Raw genomic sequence first — 26,595 nt, 5'->3', positions numbered from 1 at the left:
TATAAAACCCCCTCAGGATTAAAGGCAGGCACTTCATTCTTTTCTTTCTCAGAGCTCCTGTATAAATTGTGCACACAGATGAAAGAATTGCAGAAGGGAATATGTTCAGATTTATTCTTTGAGATATATTTGGTTAGGATATTGCTTCATAAGGAAGTAGTGAGATTTTCTTTATCATCTTCCAGTTATGTTTCCTAAAATTGTGTCTTTTTGGTTATGATTCTTTTTGAAGGGGTATCAGAGCTAAGCCTTTTCATTTAATTGTAGTAAAATGTTACCCTAAAGTGGAATAAAATAATTATTTTTTTACTAGTTGTTATAGAAAAACATATAAACGTAATAATATTTTAACTATAGTTTGTATAGATCTCTCTCATTTAAACTCTATGTAAATATTTCATACTGCAGGGCAGACAACTGTGAGACTGTAATGGGCTGTGTAGCAAGCATACACCGTAAATTTGATAATCATATTTGTGCGTTTTTCATATTTCATATACAAAGAATTTTGAAGAATAAAAATAGAAGAAAAAGAGCATTGAATGGAATTATGACTATGTGTAAAAGGAATAAGGAAAGATTACCTTGGTCTTCTGTACTTGCCTGTGCTAAAACTATGATGCCAAATGCTGATCAGATGCTCTGAGTTACAGTGGAATGTGGGAATATTATGGAATCGGGATTCCTTTCAGATGTACTCCATTATTTTTGAAGTCCTATTAATTCCCCATGTGTTCTGGCTAATGAAATAAGGAAAGGACCCTTTTAATGGGGGCAAGAGGAGACTTTCCTGCTCAGCTTGTACATATTATCCAGCTGGACTGATGGGCCACTGTTTAGAGAAACATGGGTAGGAGGCTATTTTATAAGAAAATGAAAAAAACATTTGTTTAACTGCATGGCAACACTAAAGGCTGACTATGCATTTCATTATGACAAAAGGTGCAGGCTTGAGGGGAAAAAGTAAAGCAAAACACTATCTTTCTAGGATTAAAGATAATCACTCTATATGGGATTATCTTAAACCTATCTATAAATTTATGTATATAACTCTTTAATTTCTCATATCCCTTTTCTAATCTGAAGTAGTCTGTTGGAAGGAAGTGCTTGCCAATATTTCCTATCAAATGCAGATGCTAGGCAGAAGTTCCTGAGGTTTTGTAGAGATTCAGTGAGCTCTTCCAGGCTGTTGCCATTCTCATTCTCCTCTCCTTAGTTTTGCTCTCTCTTCTCTTGCTGAGGCATCTCTTCCCTGAGGCTGCTCACCTGCAACACCTGCTCTGTCCTGCACCTTGTGGTGTCCTCTCTTAGGTACCAGAGCAGAGAAATGGTTTCATACTTCCATCTGCTCTAGCTGGTGGGCTTTGGAGAAAAGGCTGAAAACACAACCTAACGATTTTACTTAAATATGACTGTACATGTAGGTATATATACTAAGGTTTGCACACACATGTGCTCATACATATATATGTATTTAAATTATATATATATGAAAAGTCATAAAAACTGTTTTTTCAAAACTCATTTGGGATAATCATGTTTTCCACAAGTGTTGAAGAAACGAGGTAGTTGTACAGTTCATTCTCTGTGGTTACTAGCAAAACTTTTATAGACGCATTAACTTAGCTTGGTGGAATATGAAATTGATTACAGTAATTAAAATATTTAGCTGGTTTTACTTATTTGTATCACTTTGCCTACTGAACTGCTTTAGTTTCCATGAGTATGGTAGAGTTTCCAGCTGTGCTAGCAGTAGAAATTTCATAAAGATTTATATATATCCCAAAATATTAATATATACCAAGCCCAACAATTTTTCAAAATCTATTACCCTAAGATCTTTGAGAGTGAACTATCAATGTGTCTCTACACTGTAGTTAGGAGTATCCTCTTTCTAATAGATTATATTTTTTGCTTCCACTCTCTAGAAAAGAATGAGTTAAAATCCTGATAATTATACAGGCAAAAAAAAAATGGGTGCCCAAAGACTGGATGGTGCATACCATTAAACTGTGACAGGTATACCTTTCAAGGGATTTTAATGTGTGAAACTTCAATATATGGGGTTTTGAGATGTGTAGTGAAAGTGCCTGTTTGCAGCACCTTCCAGGTCTGAAACGCTGTGTGGCACAGCTTCAAAAAGGTTTTTCTACCTGCAAGCTGTTGCAGCTGGAGCTGGATTTCAGTCTGAATTGAGGACAGAAATGTACAGGATATAGCATGTAAATAAAGTGCACTCACTGTCCGGTCTTGATTAATTTGTCTGTTCTGTTTCACTTTGTGATAAAACAATGCAGTGGTATGACTGGCTGATTGGGTATTGAAAGCTCCAACATTAGAGAAAGAAAAGAAAAAACAAGCAGCCTCCCAAACCTTTATGTTCATTTGTTTGGTTTCACTTTGAAGTGATTCCTGTTTCAAACTGCTTAGGGATTCAGTTTCCCTCATTCCTCTAGTTATCAGCACATCTCAAAGCAGTATTGAAAGGTGATTTATAAAGATTTTGTTTCTCCTGTTCTACACACGGATAAACCTGTTCATAAAAAGGTAATTAGCGTGACAGATACCTAGCCAAAAATAGACCTTTCTCTTCTGTGTACCCCCTTCACTAGGCAGTACTGATTGGGAAATTTTGACTAGTGGGAAAATTGTTGGCCAAATGCTAAAAGTTGCCCAGTGAATAATTTTTTGAGGGGGTATCAAAGTTCACCATCTTTGTGCAAGTCTGACACTGTAATTGTATGTGCAAGGTGCCTTTCTGTGTCTGAGTTATGTTGGCTTCACCAGCAAACTGAAATCTCTTTACAGATACTTTTGGCCCAGTGTGTCTTGAGACCTAACCTGTGTTTCTGAACTGAGATGCAAGTCAAATATGCACATGGATAATTTTCGTTTCACTTGATTGGGGTGAAATTTTCACATAATTTTTACAGGCTACTTTTGCATTCTAGAATGCAAAAATCTTTTTTGAAATGCTCATTGAGTATATTATCTGCACTTGAAAATATATGGGTAGTTTTTCTATTACATGTAATATGAAATAGTTTATCAACTTAATTTCTGACACTCATTATAAAATCAGTGATGAATTGCATAGATCAGCACTCTTTTGAAGAAGACAGTTTGGAATATAATAGCCCTATAATTTATTGAAATCAAGTGTTAATACCCAGAAGAGTGGAGTTGACTGTGTGATTTTTGTTCCATCATTTATCTAGTTTATCTTCAGGACTTAAAAAATCAGTAGATGTAAAAATATGAAGACTCCAATTGTGAAGAGAGTTTAAGATGTTGCGTGAAAAGTTCAGTGATACATTCAGAGGGGTAACAGTTCCAAAACCAAATAAGATATTTATAAAGGATTTGAACACTCTTTTTGTACATTCACAAGTCAGATGGAATTGGAGTTTTGGAATGGGATGGGATATCTAGGATTACAGAAGAAGTAAATAGTAATAAGAATTTCTTGTGGTGAATATGGTAATCTGACTTGAATTCAAATATTTAAGTTGCTGGATTCTGGTAGTTCTTTTGGGAACCCTGCAATCTTTTGGAAACCCAAAAGATTTTTCTCAACTGCATTTTCTCAACTGACAGACTTACAAAGCTGTGCATACAGAGATACTGGTATGGACTGACCGGGTAGACATAGACTAGGATGTAGAGAACCTATAGAGAGGGATACACGCAGAAAACTGAGATAGGTTGTGCGTAACGTGGCAAACCCAAAGAGCAGCTGCTGGTGCTCAGAGATAAGAACTATTCTTTCATGGTACATGAAGATAGAGAAAATTGCTGTTATGCTAGTGATTGGGGGCACAGGCTGGTAATTTGGACAACAGAGTTGGATTTCATTTTATGACTGTTATATGGATTCAATTATGTATATATATTTCCATATTATGCTGGTTCAATTATATATATGTATATATATGCACACATGTATAGATAAACACACACTAATTTAGGGGGCTACTTAAGTAAAGAAACGTGGAAGGACTTTTCTTCATGTCTTTGGGTCTAATCTACTTACATATTATGCATGAAATCTCAATGGCTTCATGATTATTTTTTTTTCCCCCAGAAATATGTTTTATTCTGCTGTTCATCAGTGCAGAGCATATTGTTACTTTTGCTTGGCTGTATGAAAGTGATGTTCCAAAAGTGAGAAAGTAGGTTGTCTTTGCTCACTATTGGCCACCAGAGTTTTCAGGATCAACATGACAGAGCAATATAGTTGCTCAGAGGTATATTTTAACGGAGACAGTTGAACTCCTAATGTGTCAAAGCCTAATCAGTGCCTCGTTCTGCACCAAAGTTGCATGGTTGCATAGTATTTGACTGCTTTACTAGTGTATCTACTGTGCTATGCCACTGGCTGCTGCTGTGACACCCTCATTTCTGTCAGACTCCCACATTGAATTCTTAGATTACTGGATTGCTGTTGTTCTTTTACGTGTATTTCTATGTACTACATGGATATTCAGCAAAAACCACAGGACACAAAGTACTGTATTCATGGAAGCACTGATTGTTTCGATGCTGACTGTATACAGACTGTACCTGGACAGCTCTCTAGCTGTTAAATGTGAAATGATGCAGATAATTTGCTACCTAAGCAGCTCTGATCTTAAACCATGAATTCACATACTGCATAGGATACTAATGCAGGTTTTATTACTTGCTCACTAGGCATACTTAATATATTTTAAGGAACAAATAGAAATTTTGGGAAACAGTGTATTTGCATTGTACATATCAATGCAATAGCCATCCTAAGAAGCCTTTAAAACACACTATTAGGATGAATTCTGCAAACATAGTATGTGCACAGCAACAAATGAAAATAATGAGAATTTCCTGACTGTGAGTTGTAAAGGATAAAAAGACACCTATCACTTTGCACAAAGTCTGTTTTTCATTAGATGTTAGTATATTTTTTGACAAATAAACTGAGCAGTGTATTTTCTGTCTTACAAAGGTGGTTTATTCAGGAAAAAAATAACAACTAAGAGGCAGCCAAAAATCACTAGTGGATGATACATGTGTCTGTGGAAACAGGTTCTTGTATCTTAAGATGTGATTATCTTGGCTGAGCAGCGGTTTAAACAAACAAATAAATAAATGGTAGTACTGGCTGATGACAGTGATGTTTCAAAGTTGTAGAAGACTACTGTGAAATTCAACCTATTTGTAACTAGATAGAGTATTACTATATAGCTAATTTTATTAACATTTGACTTGCTACTTTTTAAGCAGTTCAGGTATTTGAATATTAAGTAAATTAAAATTACTATCTTTGCAAATAAGCGTAGTTTCCCTTTCCTTTTTATGTAGGTCTTTTAAGTGGCTTACATGTAATCATGCTAATACTTTCAAGGGTAAGTTGTCAGGTTTTTGTCAGGATAGGAACTAAATTGTGAGGGAGTATAGTGACAGCAAGGTGGCAGAATTTATGTAAAATGGAGACAAGCAAAACAGTGTTGACACATGAGTTTGGGATTAAACCATATGCATGATCCTTTATATATTATGATTTGCTTAATCTGACTGCTTTGTAATTTATCTGGAGAGAAGCTGAATAGTGCTTTTCACTGAGTAGCAGTTTTGGGGACATTAGGATTTGAAATCACCTTCTCTCTGGCCTGATGAACTTATAAGTAAAATATAATGCAATAAGGAATTAAAAATGGCTGAAAATACCCTTTGCAGTCATTTTTGTCCCTTAATGGTCAGTTAGGGATCACTTGAAAGGTAGGAGACTTGTGCAAAGGAACAGACATCGAGGGCAACATAGCTGTTTGACATCATGTCCAACTTCCTACTCCTGTGACCTCTGAAGAACGCTGTCAACGCTGTGCTGGTATGTTTGGAAGGGGCTGGACAGGGATCTTCATGGCAAAGATGTCAAGTTACAAGAAAGTCTTTTTTTCTTAACTGCTGGTAAGAAACAGGTCAAGTGGGGTTAATCTTGACTTCTAACAATTCTTGCCCTTTCAGGACGGTATTACTTGTGGTGCTGAACATCTGTCCCTACTGCTGCTGTTTGGACCCAGTGTTGGCACTGTCAGCAAAGCTTTGCTTTGTTGGTGTTAGGTTGTGTTCCTCTCTAGGTGCTGTGTGACATTTCAGCTTGCCAGAGATGTGGACTGTGTGACAGGAGAAGGTTTGGATCTGAGTACAGTTTTGGTGGCACAGAAGACTTATGAACATTTTTTTCAGCTACAGTTTCAAAAAAAAGGAAGTCACTTAAGCTATGTTTTCTCACTGGGACATAAGAGCTCTTTTCTTTTGAAATTTTGTGTGCAGTAAGTTTGCTACAAATCAAATATTCAAAAACCTAGAGCCTCAAGTGCCATGAGGTTTAAGAAAATGTTTTCTATTTGGTTTGAGTCTTGGAAGGCACATTATCAGACTTTCTCCTGTAGCATATTTTAAGAAAAAATCATGATTTAATTTTGTGTGTTGAGTAAGCTTGTTGCAATGAACGGTAAACTGGGAAAGGAAAAAAATATACCTGTATTTGGGGTCTTCTCATGCATTGCTGCCCTTCTGTGAGAAAAAACAGAAGTAGAATTCATCACAGCAAGTTGGGGCTGTCTGCTTTGAGATTTACAGAAGTGTATCTGCAATTTCTGTCCAAGAGGGTAAGAATTTTCCGTTCTGTGCTTTTCTCTGTACTGGGTCCAAGTATTGCCAGGCCCATGGTGGTTTCAAATGTTTTTCTCCTGCCTTGCAGTGTCTGAAATGGCACAGACTTCTTTCCAGTTAACATACAACAATCTCTTGTGCTGACTACTGAACTCTGATCTTTGGCTGGATGCATGCTTGTTTCTTTAAGCACATGTGGTGCAGAGTAGACCTGGAGTTGGGTAATTCATAAGAGCTGGGTATTATTAGTATTACTACTACTTGAGTGAGTCTGTATTATTTTGCACAGCAGTGTGGTCACCTGGCAGCAGGTCATTAGCATTTTAGGTTTCTTTCCTTCACAACAATGCACAACATGCTAATTAGAGGATTTTGAAAGCTGAGCAACCTGTTTTAAAATCAGACATTTTAATTTGCAGCTTTAATGGCTGTATTATAATAACTGGCTTGGCTCGGGGGAGAAGGGGAGAAAAGCACTTCTCATGTTCCAGTAGCAAGGCCCAATATAACAGAGGCTGACAAAATTAAAAACCTCATAATTTGACCTTTGCCTGGGATAAAAGGCTGTTTCATAACAATTTCCTTTTGTTCTTTGTTTAAGCCATTACTCCAAAAGGAGCCTCCGATTAATCTAAGTAAATGCATCATTACAGTCCTAATCCATGTCCTTCTGTCAGTGTCTGTTTTAATTAAATAAGAAACACTAGCAGAAAGATATCACGCACAAAGCTGTGATTGGAGAAAGAGGGTTGTTTGATCAGAGTGAGATTAAAAAAGGCTTTGCTGTTTTGTCCTTTTGCTCTGGATGCCATAATGTAGGTTACAGGAGGAAAACTTGACTGATAGTTTACCACATTGCTCCCCATTACAGCATCTAAATAACCAGATTTACCAATGAAACTGTCCCAGACAATTGATTATATACAGAACATTCAGAAAGAAATAATATGGCAACTTGGTTCAAGTAATTTGGCACATTAATATGTTTGGGAGTATATACACAGTTGACCAGAAATTGCATTAAAATTGCAGGTTTTTTATAATAAATAAAGCGTCGATTAAAAGTATAGATGAATATAGGTACTTTCTTTTTTTTTTTTTTTTTTTAGTACTTGTGGCTCACAAATTGTAAACATGATCTATTGCAAGTCCCTGATTTTTTAAAAAAAATATTTTCATTTCTTACAAAATCAGGACAATTATTTTAAAGCGGTGAAGGATCCACTTAATAAATGTTGTAACATCTAGCTAGTTAGTATTGCTAAAGCAATACATATGTAAGAGACTCTTCCTCAAGGTAGTATTTCAAGATCCCTATGGTGAGAGTTTTCTCCCATATCCAGGCCATTATTTGATGTAATGAAAAGAGAAAGTGTGCAACACAGAGATTGTTAATTAATTTAGCCTAACAAGATGAAGATAAATGGAGCAAAGCATGGATTGAATGAAGCAAGAGGTCTTATTTACAATTTAATACTGCTTTATATGAGGCATTTTTCAATTTACAAAAGAAAAGAGTTTAAAGAAAAGGTGGGCTGTGAGTGCATGCAAGACAACTTTGCATTATGTGAGCTAAGTTCTAAGAACTGCTGAAAATACCTTTTGGGTTAACCTTTAAGTTTTCTTTCTTTCCCCCCCTTCACAATTATTTTTTTCATTCTGATTTACAATATGTTGATAAGAATAAGAAAAATTAAAACCTAAACTTTTTCCCATTGAAGTAAATAGCAAATTATCAATGGATACTCTTGCAAGCCCAAATTCTACTGTTTTTCACTGTTTATATTAACCTAGAGTCATAGCTTATTTTTGAGAAATTTTTGTGTAGAAAGATGTATTAAGAGATGTAACTACAAAAATACAATAACGCATGATTTTAATTTCTGTTCCAAAATGTAAATCTGTCATTTCTTATAAGCTTTTACTGCAATAGAACAGTGAAAACAAAGAGAGAAATCTAGGATAGTGTTAATTAACAATGATTTTATGTCATAAAACTATGATTTTTGATTTGAGAGAATATTTCTTTCTCAAGATGATGTTTGATTTAAACATTTTGTGAAAAACTGTAGATTCTAATTTTCTATCAATTAAAAACCCCCGAGATTAAAAAGCATGCCAAAGATTTTACGTATCTCTTCTTCCCAGTCCCAAATTTAAATAAAGAATATCCAAAGATAACTGTAAGTTACAAGTGGCATCAGTTGAGTCACTGGATTTCGTGGTGTATATTATTCAGTTTCCCAATGACAAAGTTTAGTGTATTATAGAAGAGGTGAAGGAAAAAAATAAGGTCTGTCATTTTTAGTGTTTAACAAACTAATAAAAAAAAAGTCCTGTGACTGACTTAGGGATACCTTTATCAGTTTGTCTTGAACCCAGAATTGTAAATGATGCCCCAAATATATTATGTCATCTTTTTTTTTTTTAATAAAACATCTTCCTTTATACAGATGAAATGGGTCTGTCTACTATTTGACCTTCTGCCATGATTTCTGTCTGCAAAGGAAATGCCTGCCTTCCGTTTGCAATAGCTAGACAGGACAGTGTTATCTAGTGTCGCTACAAGAAGTGGTCGTCACAAATAGCATTATTATGGTCTCTATGTTTTTATCTTGGGGGTCATGAACAAATCCATGCAACTGCTTCTAAAGATTTCAATAAATAGGACTTTTTATCCAGACAATTGGCTTTTATATTACTTTTAAACAAAACTACTAGTCCATCAAGAGTTTCAAAAGGAAAACAATTCTACAGAGTGCTGGTATGGCAGCACAGACCAATCATTATGGCACCCATTCTCCAGTCCTTTATTTTTCAAGTCCACAACAATAGGTTGTTGATTCAATGGACAAGACCAGAACAATTAAGTTCTCTGTTTAGCAGCAGTGCAGCATTTTAATGCCCTCCTCTAATAATGGTCTCATTATTGTTATTCTAAGACTGGGCCTCAGGAGGAGGAATATTTGGTGGAGGTACGTCATTATTTTGCAAATTTCGATTAGCTCATCATGTTGTCTGTACTGTGAAAATCGTAGCTAATTAGGGCAGTCAGTTAGACTACCAGCTTTTGAGCTTATGAGTTAAAAGGTAGCACACTTGATAGGCCAATGATGTGAAAAAGGTGGTAAAAAGGGGGATTAGAGCTGTTGCCTTAGTAACTCTAACTTCCATCTGTGAGGGAACAATGGACCTGTGTTTCTCCTCCACCTTGGTGTAAAAATTGGTTTTGTTTCGAAGGGACGGGGCTTTTTATGACAATCTGGAATTCAGCCTAACAGGGTGTAGTTTTAGTTGTTAGGAGAGACCATTGGAGGACAGGAAAGATGAAAGGTCACAGCGAGCTCCAAGGACATGAAAGGTCATTGTCTTTCGTAACAATAGCAGATTGTTTTGTCCCATTATCTCCAGCCAACTACTCAGTCAGGTGATAGAAAAGATACTACCAGCTTAGTCAGGTGGAACAGGAGAGAAAGATAATGCACCTTCTAAAGAACAAAAGATAACTATAATTCGCCTTTATTAAACAAAGTTGCACTTATTTGCGGCCATTCCCTGAAAAGGGTTGTTTACTGACTTACTATTCCAGCTTGCTTTGTTCAGCACTGCCTCTGTAGGCCATCACATCTCTGGGAAGCAATCCAATGTGTTAGAAAATGTTGTTTAAGCTTTCTTCCCATGAAGAAGAGCCCCCAGGAGTACCACTGATGCGATACTTAACAATAAATTTAGTTGTTGTAGCTTTCTAACATTATTGGCGTTCTTAAAAGGTTTTCCTTCAAACACAGACAGAATAAAATTAACTATAAATATGAAATAAATTTGCTTCAAGACTTTATAGCATTTTATCATAAATTCTACAGCATACTGTAGGAAGTTTATAGCAGACTGTATTAGGTACTACTGAATAGAGAGCAGAGATGTATAGTGGTGTAAAAATAGATTAGCTATAGGACTACTCTTATGCAATGGGAAATAGATAGTCTCATCTGTGCTATGCAGAAGCTTTTGGACACTCTGTCCCTTTGTCTTAAGGAAAAAACAGAACTTCTGTGGTATTATTTAATAAAACAGCTATAGCACAGTTCACCAGGAAAGCATTTATGTTAAATGGAACTGTCACCTCTTATTTTTTCTAGAGAATCCAAAACCCCCAATTTTTTTTCTCAAAAAAAAATTCAAGTCTTTCTTATTATTTCCCTCTTTTTACAGCATTATACCTCAGTCATTTATGCAACAAGTTTATTTTTCTCTTCCTTGTACCTCTGTCCACAATCAACATCCCAAGGTCCATCTGATATCCCCCAAAGATTAGTTTCTTTAGGTCACCATTTCCAGAATTTTTCACCCTCTTATATGAGCTCTTTAAACCCTTTTACCAGGTTGTTTTATAATCTTTTTACTCATTTCACAACAAAACTGACAAAAGATATTGAATTTTTATGAAACTAATGAAATATATGTAATTTGCTACTGTTACTCTTGAAAAATAAAATTACATATAATTTCTAGGTATCCCATCTTAAACTGTTCTGACCTCATTTGAACTCCCCTTTTTAGCTATTCTGGGCCTCTCTTATCTCATTTTTACTCCTGGCCACTCTTGCTCTTGCTTTCTGACAACACAGATGTGTGGCCTTGCACAAACTGATAACTGTGGTAATTTCTCAGCACACTATCCAATAATAAAAGATGTTATTTTCAGAATTAAGCAGGCATGTGTCATACTTACACGTTTGCTGAAGATGAGAGGTCGAGCAGTAGCTTCATGGGAGTGTGCAGTCGTATGAGCCATTGGACTTTACAGCTTCCAGTTTGTTGATGCATTGTTTCACTGGCTCTTAGGTTTAGTAAGTAGTCCTTCAGAGAAAGTCTGGTTTGAAGTATTTATAAGCTTTTAGTTTTTTAAGATACTCTATTCTTATTTTTTCTCTTTAACTTGCTATTTAATTCTCATGTAGATACTATCACATGTTTTGTTATTTTTGTATTAAAATGAACTGAACAGTGTAGGGTGCTTAGTTCAAAATGGGAGCCCTGCAAAGGGTTAACCAGCAGAGAATTACAAATGAACTATCAGGAAAGTTGATTATTAATCCAGCAAGAGAGAAAATATCCTTCCAGTTAGCAAGAATTAGTACCTGAAGAGCTGATAATATTGTTCGGGCTGTCGGTGTGGAATGGCAAAACCAGGTAAGCTAATCATCTTCTCAAAGGAATAAAATCTTTTCTTTCTGTTTTTCATTACGAGAGAGTTTAGTTTTTAAAATAATCTTTGTTATTTTACCAAAGTATCAGCATGTGAAACAGCATATGTTGATCCTCAGTTTCCTCAAATGAATGAAAGAAATTAAACTTGTGTTTAACTTTGGTAAGAAGATATATTTCTAAGCTATGCAACGTATGTAACTGTAAAATATCATAACAATTCTTTTCTGGTTTGTGGTTAAGTGTGAGAACTGATTACAAAACCTGAAGAGTCCTTTGCAATTGCAAGCTCATGTATTACGTAAGTCTGACTTTAGTTGTGCCTGAACATATTGTGGAGGTTTACGGGAACTTTTATGTTGCAGAGCTCTTTCATTCTAAGTTATTATATTTCAATTTTCACACTGTATGAATGATTTATTCACGTTTATTTTGAAATTGTGAACACAATTGTGTTCATTAAAAAAACCTTTTCTTTGTGGGGTTTCAAAAATCTATGATCTGGGGTTAGGAGGAAATGGATGTTTGGTAAACATACCACTGTGTTTATACAGAAAATGCAAACTGAACCATTAGGTCAGTTAAACGTAATCTTCTTATATATTTTTGGTAATTTTTTTAAAAACTCAAAACCCTGTCTTGGGTCAGCTTTCAAATTTGCCCGTTATATTTATGCCCCTGATACTAATGAATAGGTATGATAAGCATTTATTCTTTTCAGTGTATTCTCCACTCTTTAGTGTGTTATGAGGGAATGCAAAATCTCTTAAATGATAGCCTGTTACTGTGGAGACTAGAATGACTATATACAACATTTGATAACTTTTACTGCATTGTATGCTGTTACTTAAATTAGTAGAATTTAAAAAAAAAATCCTTATTTGTTTGTAGAATAGAATTCAGTATGCATATGATGTAACTACAGTATCTGGCTCAGTGAAAAAGAGTTTATCATCTCCAGACTTTAACCTATTATGTATGAAATAGCCTGAAAGCTATATGAAAGGGTGATACAAGAATGAAAATACAGATGAAAACTGAAAGTATTCCAACTTGGAAGGCTGAGCCCCTACAGCAATGTAGTTCGATGTGGTAGCCTTTCATGAGCCATACAGAAAGGAAGAAACCTTTTAATTTGGGGAATGGGATTAAGATATGGCCTCGGGCAAAGGAGAAATAGAAAGGAAGAAGAGGCAGTGAGGGAAGTGAAACAGAGAAGTGGCGTTTGTCTGACAAGCGTCATTGTTTTGCATGTGACTTTGGCCTCCTCGAGCAGAGAGACAGCTGGTGGCCAATTTCTCTGAAGGGCGTCTCATCATGTTAGAGTAAATTAAAATCCTAGAATTTGCTGATGATGGAGCTATCAGGGCAACAAATGGTGGCATTTTGGAAGCTGTGCTAAATATTCAGACATACGTAGAGGCAAATAACTTTTGTGGCACATTTTAGCTGGGTTTTTTAAGGAGAGTGGGGGCGATGTAAATAAGCTGCATTTTCTGAGTTTGAACACCAGCATCTAGGAAATATATAAAGAGCAAGAAACCCAATGATGAAAAAATTATCACACAGGAAATGATATACGTAGAAAAAACAAGATTGTAATTAGTGGAGGAAAGTAAGAAACTGATTAGAGAAATGAAGTTTCCCAGATGTTTAAGGAAAAAAATGAAAGTTAAATTAGATAAGCTCTTTTAACTAGTATTGGAGAGGAATGCTTGCTTCAGAATGGGAAAGCTAAACTTAAAATTAGAAAAGAGCTGGCAACTTGAGTTTAGCTCAACTGTTTTCCTGCACGAGTGACTCTTTGGAATGCTCTGCTTGGAATATCATCAGGAACAACTAGTAAAGTGCTGCTGGGGGAAAAAAAAAAGCCCAACACAAAATGAAACTCACTGTGTGCTTATTTGGAATGATTAAGGTGATTATATTACTTATGTGTGTACTAACCCACAAATTAGACAAATTGGTTGGATTTTGAAGTAATATTTCAGGTTTTATGGTATTTTGTGTATATATATGTAGTTGACAGTTGAGCTTTAGCACTGCACTGGTTCAACTGACAGAATTTAATAACCATTTTGCAATAAAAAATTTAAAACTGAAGAGAAACAGTCTTGACCCTCTGCAACAGTAAACCAGCATAAATTAGGTGTTATTTAATTTTTATTATTTATATCAACCAGGATAAAAGTAATATCCTTAAATAAAAAATGGAAACAAAAGATATCAAGCAGAAACTGTCTTTTTTTGTGTCCATTCCAGTGACTTATTTCAAATTCAACAGCATGGCAGTGTAACCTGTGAAAAATGTCCCCATACAAGTCAGTTTAGCATGGCTGACCTGATCTCTGCTTTTTTTGCAAGTTGTAGCTGTTCTCAGTTGTGTACTACAGCAAAAAAAAAAAAGGCAGAAAAGAAGCTAAAAAAAAAATTTAGACATGTCTGGAATAGGCTGATAAGACATCTTCTGATTTAGTGGAACTAGTTTGACTGAGCAGGGTTTTCATGTTAAGTGAAATTGTTGTATTTTCTTCAACGCAGACCTTGTAGCTCCCAACTTCTTTAAAGACTTAAGACTGAGGAGAGATGAAGTTCCAGAGGTCTCTGACTAACTAGGCACACATCTGGAAACACAGCTGCACTCAAGGGAGGCTGCTGAAGCAGCTAGCCTGCAGTAAGCCATTCTTGCCACTATGTTTGGGGCAGTAAGAGGAGATGATGGGTAGGGTGGAGCATAAATATCTGTACCTTGCTTGATTCTCTACTTTATAAAAGCCTGGCGGTAGCCAGGAAGAAGCTTGTCTACAGAAAGAAAAGGCCAAAGCAAAGGTTGGGCCAGGTTATTTTTGCTTCTTGGACCACACCTTGTCTGTGATGACAGTACTGGAGAGAGAATGTGATTCAGTTCATTAGAAGCTCAGTGAAGCTACATGGATAACACTGAAGTATTTTATAAGATTCAGTGTAAAGCTGCGTAGTTCAAGGAAGCTCATGTCTTATTAGCTGTGGCTAAGGTCAGTTATCCACACAATGAGGGGGAAACTCTTTCATAAACAAGTAGATAAATATGGTGCAGCTGGTGCTTAGCCTTGCTTCAGGCTGTAATATTACCAAAAATCCTCTCGAACAATTCCAGCTTTTACAGAGTCCTTATGGAGCATCAGCAGCTTAGAGTGGTCAGACATAAAATTACAAGATTGTGTCATGAAAAAGGACAAATTCTGGGTGATCTTGTGACTTTGCATATAGGTGTCTATCTCTACAATATATTAAAGAATATAGAATCATTAGAACTCTCCTAAAAGAAAATATGTTGTAAAATGTTAGAGCTGGAAAAAAATTAAACTTACCTAGTCTAAAAACCAAACAAAGCCAACCAACCAAAACAAAACGCACAACAAATTTGCCCTAACAATATTCACCCAGATTTGTGAGAGCCAAAGGACAGTAGATTGAGTGTTGTCCCACAAATGGGTCTGTTTTACGAACTGGAGTGATGAGGTGTTCGGTGTAGGAGGCAAACAGTGATGTTCAGAACAGAGAGGAGATTTTTCAGGGTGCTTCTCCTTAAATAGGTCAACCAACCAAACTCCATGGTGCTGGGAGGAGGCCAAAGCTGGGCACTTCAGCAGCAGCTATCATGCACAGATGTCACTACTGCTCAGTGGCATCCTTTTGGCCTTTCTACCTCTGAACAGGGATGGATAAAGTAAAGGATATATAACAGTTTGTGTGCTGTCCAATAGTTTATGTCCATGTGCAAGTTTCTTGTCATTTTACAGTGGAAGAATCATCTGTTTAAAACTTAGTGAGAACTGCAGTAGCCAAATCCTGTTTATGCTCTTTTTTTTTTTCCTCCAAAGCAGAGTTTTCATCAGGACTGTGCTTATTTAGCTCCAATTTAAAGACATTTGTTCTACCTCCCTGTTAACTTGGATTTAAAAAAAAGCCATGTGTATAACCATACATCCCAATTTTTTTGCATGAAAAATGTGAGCTAAATCACCAATTTCTTCGTTTTTGCTTTACCAGTGTAAAGCAAGTATAGGCTTTTAGCATTTATTGAGGTAATATATGTGATTTACTAGAGTTTATACTGAATCTTTCTTGCCTATTATTTTTCAGTAGACTGCTTTTTCTTTAAAAGAAATGTTTTTAGGATATTGTTGTTTTTTCTTTCTGCTTTTCCCATCAGTTGTAGTCTGTTTAACACTTTCATCACCTTACAGAGCACAGTCTTGAGGGAAAGCAAAGTAGCTGCTAGTGACCCCATGACAACTCCCTGGTAAACCTGATTACTAACCTAGAGTGCTGTTTAATCTAAAGGCCAAATAAAACCCTGCAGGAGAGAAACATTGTTTTGTTCTAAATGCCTATTAGGAAGGGAGCTGCTGTGTTATAAGAAGGAGAATAATAAGCTTCCCTTGCTTGTCAGGGTTCAGATCTAGGCATTCAGTGCATAGTTGCCTAGTCTTCCTATTTCAAAGAAAGAACTAAGTTTTGGAATTGATGTCGAAGTCAACTGAAACAAGCATCAGTAATAGCGGCTTTGTGTTTTGGGGAGGATCAGATTCTGCTTTGAGCTATACTGATATAGTTCTAAAGAGAGTATATGGACTTCATCAGGGTTTTTCTCTCCTGCACCCTACAGCTGTGACATGTAATCCAGAGTTACTGTGTCCTCTGTCTTCTGCTATCTGCTTTTAGCAGTTTTTAAAAAGTCAAGAAAAGAAAGAATAAGAAGTGAGTACTTCGACTACTAGTATCAATAATAATTTGTGCATTGTATGAGAAATGTAATTTTCTCATCTTCCTACAACTGATGTTTTCAGGGAATAAGTGAGAAAGGAATCTGGTGCCAGCAAATAAATTATTGAGCCTTTTTCTGGATGTTTTTTTGCCCTATCACACCATTATCCTTTAAGGATACAATCAACATGCCTTAGGTCGCAGATGATGATAGAAGCTGTAGAAATAAAATTGCCTGCACTCTTGCAACAACATAGAGGCATATGTAGAAAGAAAGATTTGCTTTACTTCACCTTTACTGTTAAAGCACTATTTTTTAGTTGAATTTTGATTCATCAGTGGTGATGTTCAGATTTTACTTCTGCAGCTCCAGCACTGAAGCAACAGTTTCAGTTTAAAAGATATACCTATATGTTTGACCACCTCCTCAAAAACTTTTAAAACTGCAAAATGGATTGACCGATACCAACCAAGTCTAGAGAGACTGAATCACACAGTAGGCAAATGAAAAAAACCCTATTTATTGTTATTAAAAAAATGTCTCTTTGTGAACCTGTACTGTGGTTTTTAGAACCAGAGTAGGAAGTGATCTATGCTTTAGAAAATTTGTGAGCAAGCACCGTGGTCATATGAGGCACTGTGTCAGTTACTGCAGTTCTCATTAGTAACAATTAGCTTAGTGAGTTCCATGCATGTATATTTGTGTCTGTCTAAGCAACACATAGTTATATGCAGGTTATAGATCTTCTTATCTACATATTTATGTATGTGTGTATAGAAGCATGCGCACAACTACATAAATATGTGGATACAAGTCCGTTTTGCCAATTATTTATATGTATTTCTACTTATGCAAATATGTACACGTAGTTGCATATGTATGTATGGGAACTTACATATGCATCAGCCTATGGCCATGTATGTGCATGTGCACAGTAATACCCTGTGTAATTTTCATATTAATATTAGGCACAAAGCTTCACACTCCCTTAAAAGTATTGTCTGTCTTATACATCATTCTGTTTTCAGACATGATAATCTATACTTTAGAGGAATAATATAGTCATCAATAATTATTGACAATCCCTGGATAAAATCAGTAGTAGATGAGAACACTTACAATTCGTCAGGCTGTTGCTACCAGTTTGACTTGTGAAGTGTGTGGGTCAGTTTTAACATAGCAATAGACCTGTAACCATCCCCATTTTCTACCTTGCACTTGCAGGATTTCTAGTATGAAACAGAGAATTGGACATTGTACGTGTTTATTTATTAGCTAAAATATTATTAAGATTGCTTTTAGAGATTATAGCGATACTATCAATACGCTTTGTCAACTATTTTTTAATATTATTATTTCATGGTTTTTTTCTAAATTTTTTTATAAGGCTTCAAGGGAAGAAACTCAAGTAAACTACCTTCCTGGCAATATCTGTAGTAGCCCATGAAGAGCTGATGTCCCCTAATTTATGTAATAGTCTGGAACATAATTCCTTTTCTCATTTATTCTGTTGCCAATACTGTAATCTTTAATGTGATATTATATGGTGAAAACTGAAAATTAACCTAATCAAAATAGCGTTCAGATGCTAAGTTAGATTCTTCATGTTTGCTGGAAAATAGATTTTTTTTTAATAGCTTTTATTTGTAAATGTTTCTTAAGAGACTAGGCAAGTATTAATTCTATTTTTTACTATAATCCTGATTTGCTGATCAGAACTCTTTAGTTAAAAGGAGTATTTATTACTTTTCTATCAAATAAAAGCCAATAAAGTGCATACACTTTACAACTTGAACATATTTAAAATGTTTTCTTACACCTCTGAAGTCAGTGGACAGGTGATTAACCCTAAAAGTAACTTCTTTTTGTTTATATTCAGTGACTTTTTTTCTGAAATATATTTGTTCGTATATTTTTTGAAAGCACATGGCCCTTAAAAAACTCCTATGAATCCATAATCAATCAGAGATATATAGATGAAAAGTTAGAGACAAGTAATCCTTTGTTATGCAATAATTTTATATTAGTGTTTACAAGAACATTTGCATGTTGAAAATCATATATTAAAAGTTGTTATAGCATGTGATATCATACGTAGTCTGTCGAGGAGTATAAGACAACAACACAGAAATATAGAATGAAGAACCTAAACACAGACATTTCATTCTCAGGTAGTTTTATCTGTATAGGAGAGAAGATCTTTGAGCATGGATAACTGAGTGAGAATTAAGTTGGCCATTGATTACACCATTTAGCTTACTATAGAAACTGATTTGGGACAAAGCAACAAATGCTGTAACAAATTTCACTGTATCCAGATAACTAATTAAACTGAAAATTTTAGTTCATGGTATATATGTTTGCTTAATACTGTCTCATATGCAGAGACTAAGAGTTAAATATATTTTATTATGGAACTCTGAGACAGAAATCCCCTTTTTCTTCTGATCTGTATATTCTTGTTCCTTCTTATTCTTTTCTTGCTGCTCCAAAAAAGTGATAAACCAAAATGTATTTTTTCTCTCTGTAGTTATTGCTATTCAAAAATCCTTAATTTGTTGCTATAAAAAAATCCTCACCCTAATGCATCAATATTTTTAATAACATTACCACAGATGACTTTATTTTAACTATAAAATAATTTAAATTTTTTTTTGCATGCAGTTTAAGAAAGCACTGGCTCTTATTTTATGAGGTTACAGAGTTTTTGTGGAATTGCTGGGATTCATGTGATTGGTAAAGACTTGCTGTTGGCCCGAGAGTATCAATATAGAACTACTGAACACTTGTACATCTGTGTTCAGTGGTGGGCTGAGAACTGTGTGACTAACATCAAGTGTACTAGGAGATTGTAGGCTCACTGTTAATGTTTTGTCAGCTTTACCATTTTGGCTCACAGATAACCTTTTTTATTTTCTTGTGTTTAGTACTGTTTAATACTACTGACACAGCTGAAGGCCCAGGTCTTCATCTCTAGTCTGTGGAGTGGTGTTACCTTTCATGAAACCTCCTTGAGACAATCAATGCCATACAGGCATCTGCACTTTGCTTATGAATTACAAACATCAAATTACAAAGTGAGGCACATAATTTTCATAATTTGAAAACAATACTGGATCAAGATTTTCAATACGTTGGTTTGTTGCCATATACTTTTTATAGTGGCAGTTTTTCTCTCTGCTTGGCAACAAATATGGTTATGCGACATTTGTTATCCCATTGTTCTAATTCATAGGTTGATAACCATTCTGTGAACTATGAAGTGTGGACCTGCCCCTGCTGCATTCCCTGAACTAAAGAGAAAAAGAAAAACAAGAAAGAAAGGAAAAAAGAAACCCCTCTCCACTAACCATTAAATTGTAGGGTGATCTAGAGATAAAAGCAGAATCTCTTTTTTGCTTTTCAAATATTTGCCTGGCCTTCAGAAGGTATTTGCCTTTTGTGTTTACATTGGATTTATTTTTTTGGCCTACATGCAGAAACAGAATGATACATTAAAGAATAATGGACAATAGTGAGGAAAATGCTTTCAGCTTTCAAATCTAGCCTGTATTTTCTACTTTGGTTTATGTTTTTAATCTTGTCTACTTTTATTTAAATAGAAAATGCTGAGTATTTTAAAGAGTTGTAAATGTGAAACTATCAGATGAAGTACAGTACAAGAAGATTATCTATAGGTTGGCAGGCAGTAACAAGAGTTGGCAAAGTGCCATTTTCCTCTATGAACCTTTGGGACCTCAAGTTATTCCTGTGTGTGGCAGAACAATGTCAGGCTTCAAAAGTCAGTATTCTGTCATTTCCAGAATTGCTTTTTGGTGTGTCTGAGAGAGGCAGGTGAGGTTTGCCTCTGTAAAGCTGTATAAATCTTCACCAAGGCAAAAGGAAAAATGCTTTGGCTGAAAGTGGAGGTGAAGTCTGTGTCATATCATCTTCAATTCTTTCCTTCTGGATAGCGTTAGGTCTTCCTTGGAACCTTCCTTCGTTGTCCCTTGTGAGTTTACTGTCATTGAAAGAACAGGTTTTTAGCAAGTTAATATAAAATATAATTTGATTTAAAAACTCATATTCAGGGGAAGCACCACTTTATGACAGTAGCCTGTCCCAAGGTTATCTTCTCTGTTGCTCAAATCAGTCCCTTTGTCGTGTTACTGCATCATCAAAAGCTTGTGATTTTGTTAGAGTGGAGTCATGAGATGGAGGCATTTCCCAAATATTCTTACTGTAATATGTAATGTTTTTGATGTTACTAACTTAACCCAATGATTTATTTGAAGTATCTTGATTAACATGCTTTAAAAACATGGCCATTTATAATACATAAAAGTATATTTCACCACATGTGTGTCATAAAGGTCTTAGTATGTTACAGTTTGTGAAAATTACGGTCAGTTAATAATGTGTCAGCTCCCCACTGTGTGCTTTGTAGGATACTGAATGGGTGTTACAAGATTTATTTGCTGGATTTTGCAGGTTTTCTGTAGCGTGTCAGATGCCTTGCTGATTGCTTGGTGAAGCCTAGAGCATGAGCTCCCTCCTGCAATGTTTACTTTAAGTCAATCTACATTTGCTTAAAAGTATGACAGTCCTAAAATCAGATCACTTCCTCGTAACTTTCATAAAAACCTGGATACTCTTTAGTGAGACTATTATGTGTAACATAAATGTAGACTTGTGTGACAATCATAATTTACTTCATAGTTCTTAGCATTACAGGGAATAAAATGTATATTGTAATATTGCTAGAGTGATGATTATAATACTGCAAAAAATTTATATACTACTCTGGAGTTTTGGAGGGGGATAGGGAGTTACTTAATTCATGTTTTTTGACACTGTCCATAATATAATTATAAGGATTCTCTGTCCTTCTGATGCTTTCATTCTTCTGTATTTTTTTGACCTCCTCATATCTTCTAATTCTTTAATAGAGAGAACTAATAGGCTGTGTTGATACAGTGTTATTTTCCATCTACATACTTGGAAAGTGGGAATGCTCAGTTAAATTAAGTTCTTTTTATTAGTGTTTTTTATTAGTGTTTCTTTCTGGTGTTTTTTATCTTTTTTCTTGCTGTCTTTTAGGATTGGAGTGGAGCATTTCTGTTTAAATGTTTGCACCCACATCCTGCAGTGCAGGTGGACTTGAAGTTCAGTTAGAAGGTGCAGAACTATTTGTTTTCAAAAAGTGTAAAATCCTGAAGACAATTGATGACTGTAGATTAAAATTATAGGAGCATCAAGATGATGAGTGATTTGAGCAATGCATAGGTGGTCTCTGGTGTTCCATTAAACTTCCATATAGGATGTTATATCAAGATAATATGATTTAAACAGGGTGGGTAAATTTCTGTGTGACTTTAAGAGCATGTAGCACCAACTTGTATAGCAATTGGATTTAACAGGCAAAGAAATCAAAGGGAGTTTAGAAAAAGAGAAATTTTGTGAGTTGATTTAAGATTTGAGGCTCTTGTCTGATGCTAATAAAGATTTCTGATGTCATTCTTTTTGTAGCTATAATGTACATTATTGAAATAATTTGTATAATCTTTGCCTGCGTGTACTATCTTGAATGAGGTATATGTTTATAATTTCTGGCTTTCAGATTTAAATCTGTGAACACAGCAAGAGCTCAATGAGTTGTAGTAATAATAGTCCTATAATGCAGAGATTCTGAGAACTTCCTTGCAAATGGAAGGAGTCATTCATCTCACAAAAGTGGCAGAGAAAGAAACTTGCCAGAGTTGCAAAGAATCATTTCTGCAAAGGTCATGTAGAGTAGATTAGACCATAATCAAAGTATTTTTGGGACAGTTTAAGATTTTGAGAGAGGTAGTTAAGAAGGAGCTTTGAGACTGGATATTTTTTGAACTTTGTTTTCTCTTAATTTACAACTTCTCCAAACTTTCTTCTTAATTTAAAGTTTATCTTTCTTTCCTACCTTATAAACACCTTTGTTTTGTGTTGGTTTATTTGGAAATATTAGAGCATCATGGGCAGAGATTATGGAGCTATTATATAGGGTGTTTCTTGCATGCAGAATGAAATGGTAATTTTCTTTCTGCCTTGTATTTTCCCCTGTTTTATGTATACTTGTTTGCAGATGTATTTCATTGTGGAAAGTGAATCACCAGTTTTCACAAACAGGCTGAATTGGCAAACTGTTGGGGCACCTTCAGGGAGCCCTGTGGTTCTGCAGGGAGTGATATAACTTGATGACATATTTGTATCCTTCTATCTTAAAATTTGGAATGCTTGAAATACTAAGTTTACATCTGGTCATTTTTATAAGATTTGTGGCAAATACAGAGAAGATGTTCCCAAAATCGTCTCATAATATACTACCATGCAGAAATAATGTCTCTGCAACTTTCAGTTGATTTCAGATGACAGCTTCCTAGTAGGGCCTGGGCAGACATTGAGTCCATCAGGCATGTTCATCTGTCTTTCACTGGTCTAAGCTTAACCTGGTCTCTGTGCTTGTTTTGGAGTGCCTTTGTCCCTCCTTTCTTCCCCGTGCTCCAAAACCCAGAGCCTGGTATAGCCACCTGGGAGGGCCCCGGCATTTGCTGACCCTGTTAATAGCCATTCAGAGGAAGGATGGATGGGGAGCACCCCACAGGCTCAGCTCCCCTTTAGAAAGCCGGTTGGTGCCCAGGCTGTCAGAGCTGGCGGTGACTGCAGCGTGTCTGCTGCAGGAACCTGGGGGGAAGTGTGGGGCCACTCCCATTGGTGATCCAGGAGGTCTGCCTACTGAAGCTGCACCTTGAAGCTGCTTGAGTGAAATCCTAATTCTGCTGAAGTCACTGGGTACTTAGACATTAATTTTATGTCAGCAAGGATTTCACCAGTATTTTTATTTTGCAGCTGTAGAGGGAGGGAGCCCTGAACCAAGACGAATGTGACTTCACATTGTGAAATACATTCTCTGCTAGTTTCATCTTTGCCTTCCTCCCATCTGAATAACTGTAAATGATGTTCTCTGTTAATAAGTGTGTACTTTGTCTAAATTGCATTTATTTTTCTTTTGACATATATATCATTTTACTATTAATCATCCCCTTCTGCTCTTTACTTTACAAAGACACTGTTGTGCTGATGGAACATATTTAATATTTGGTATGTTGTATTTTATTTCTATTGTAGCTTTCTCATTTCTTTATGGAAAATCTTTCTTTATTGACTCCTAAATCATGGGTTAAGCCCCTACTGAAAACATGTTCTGTATGTACTTCTCGTGAGACAAAAAAAGTTCTTTTGAGGTTATAGGCTAGGCTTACACAAATACTTCATTATATGATAAAAATTCAGAGGTCTCCTATATGTTATCTAAAGCTAGAAATACACCCGTTTACTCAGCAGCACATCATAAAAGAGATGCATACTATGTTCATGTCTGTCAGTGCCTTAAGTCATCACTTTACAGCCTTTTTTAAATTCTCTTTTTATTGAAACCAAGAAACAAAACAAAGACAAAAAAAAGCAAAACCAACATCAATCACATGTCAACATGACATCAAACAGCATAATATATCAGGAAAATAAATGTATGTTCTGGTGACTCAATGATTTCTGTCCATATGGCATTTATAGAGAAGTAAAGAAAAGGCAAATAGTTACACATCTGTATTGGGAAAAATGTCCAGTATAAAATTGGCCATTGTGACAGCACTAGAAAGCTCTCAGCTGAGATTACCTGAAAGTAAATAACACACAGAAGGGGAAGCAAGATTCCAACATTCTAGTTCTTATATATGTTTAGAGTTTTGAGCAATGAGCATTGTGCAGATATAAATGTTTTTATAAAAAGATTAAGGTTGGAGATGTTCTACTTGCTGATAATAGGTCCAGGTTTATAGATGGACGTGTAGTACAACTGCACGCAGAGTGACACAAAAGTGCAATTACAAAAAAATAAATCTTCAAAAATAAATGTGACTACTAGTGAAACAATTAAAATGAATACTGACTCCAAGCCTATTTGTTTATTTGCTGAAAGGCATATGAAAAAGCCTCTTTGTATAAGTGCTAAACACAGGAAAACCACTGAGAATCAGTTAAACCTCTAAAATAATAAGCTGGGAATTCCATTCATTATTATAGCAAAGGGCATCATAACTTTATGGTAAGTAGGGAAGGCTGGGAGAGAGGTGAGACCGTGGGGGTGGGAACTAGCAAAAGAAAACCCAGAAAGATCCAGAATCAAACATGACCTCTGTTATTTGAAATTTTTGTTCATTTTCAATGGAGTGATAACTGGAACAGCTCAACCTGAACTGCCTGGCTCGACACTCCCCGTTCTATGGAACTTGGATGTGTTTCACAGCTTACAGCTGGACAACGGGGTACAGGGAAAAAAAAAGTCACAAGGATGGGTCACATTCTCTTCACAGTTAGGACTTGAACCTTATATATAATAAAAATATGGACAAAGAAAAAAGACATGAACACATAGACACATATACATTTATATATCTACACACAGATGGTCATGTGTGTATAAATCCAGCTTCACATGGGATTTCTCCTCATTTTGCCATTAGGCTCAGTTCACAGATCTATCTTCTGTCTTTCCAAAGACACAAGAAGTTACCTTCTGGATTTTTTTTCCTTTTTCTTACCCCAGCTGCCTATTTATTCAGTGATATCTGAGACCTCTTTTTGTTAATCTTATTACAACTACAGCTATAGGCTTTGAAGGAGATGAGAAGTGACCCATTGAATTTGGGAAATAGTGTTCTCTGTGAGAGCAGGGAATAGGTAATGAACTCCTTATCTTATCTTTTAGATCAGTAATAACTTCAGTGAGACCACTTGGTCAACACTGTACGTCTCACTACACAGCCACGTCTCATCAAAGCAGTGACAAAATGCATTCTACCCAGTATTTGCAACTGGCTATTATGGATGGGAGAGCAGAGTATAGTGCAGAGCCCATGGGCAGAAGCAGCTCCTGAGGGTAAAACAGCAGTACATGGAAACCTCAAAGGAAATTTAAGAAGGGATGGTGTGAGTGTGCGCGTGTATGCATTTAAGTCTGAAGGCAGAAAACTATGAGGGCTATGTGGAACATTTCCTGGAGCTTACCACTAATAAATATGGCAGGATTGTCAGCCCTGCAGTGTCCATACCTTCTTTCTGGGCCCCTGCCAGTGTCCCCGTGCCCGTCAGGCAGTGCATCCTGACCAAAGGGCGGGAGCTCCTCACTGCATCCTCCTGCGTGTATTTTAGCACTCCCCTGCCCCACATTCTCTCCAGCTGAGGAAGGACTTTTCAGTATTCCTGTGCATTGCCCCCCTGAGATTTGGTTGTCATAATGCTGGAGGAACTCCCTTTCTGCTGTTCAGTTTTGTCCTTGTTGCTTCAGGTTGTGAAAGGCAGGGAGTATAAACTAACTTAGTAATTTGATTTGTTCGTACATGTATTTATTTTGGGTGAACTAACAGTAAACCACCAACTGTTATATCCCACAATTTATTAAAATGGTGTATATATAGCACAACTGCAAATAACAACCAATTCCTTTGTTTCCCTACTCTATCATGATTTCATTGTAAAATGTTTTTTATTTTTCAAAATTTGGCTCATCCCATACACAGAAAATACCCTCTGCCACCAAAACACTTGGCATATTATAGGCTACATCTTAAAACCTTTGCAGTCAGCTGGCATCTCTTAATTTCCTTCATCTAGACATACATCAGTCTCTCTCTGTCTTCAGTATGACTGAAATGCAACCTCTTCTGGAGCAGGTTGGCAGCAGTGATGCTACAGACATCATTCCAGTGGAATGTGTCACAGCAGCACCACTACCTGCAAGGACCTACACGACCTGGAGGACAGATAGAACTTTAGCACTTCCTTCCAAGCTATTCCAAAATTTCTTCAGTGTGAATGTGTCTCTCTTGGAACATAAAAGATTTAGTTCTCTTGCTCCAGGCAGGACTTTTAAACCTAATACTTATATAAGTAAACTGTCCCCTTTAGTTTTC

The 26,595-nt window shown here is 36.0% G+C and overlaps 1 protein-coding gene across 13 annotated transcripts in view; it reads left to right on the top strand.

Moving 5' to 3' along the window:
* Positions 1-26,595, top strand: part of SOX6 (SRY-box 6) — a 379,857-nt gene that overhangs the window by 104,247 nt on the left and 249,015 nt on the right. For 9 of the 13 annotated variants that reach the window (XM_027651059.1, XM_027651067.1, XM_027651065.1 and 6 more), the window contains exon 1: positions 11,372-11,844. The exons of the other annotated variants lie outside the window; for them this stretch is intronic. The gene's annotated coding sequence lies outside the window, so the exon portion shown is untranslated. Of the gene's footprint in view, positions 1-11,371; positions 11,845-26,595 lie in introns of those variants that run through there. 13 annotated transcript variants of the gene reach the window in all.

Source organism: Corapipo altera, unplaced genomic scaffold (assembly GCF_003945725.1).
Source record: "Corapipo altera isolate COAL_440 unplaced genomic scaffold, ASM394572v1 78, whole genome shotgun sequence".
Classification (NCBI taxonomy): Eukaryota; Metazoa; Chordata; class Aves; order Passeriformes; family Pipridae; genus Corapipo; species Corapipo altera.
The sequence above is the reverse complement of the archived record's forward strand: the minus strand, read 5'-3'. Positions and strand labels throughout refer to the sequence as shown.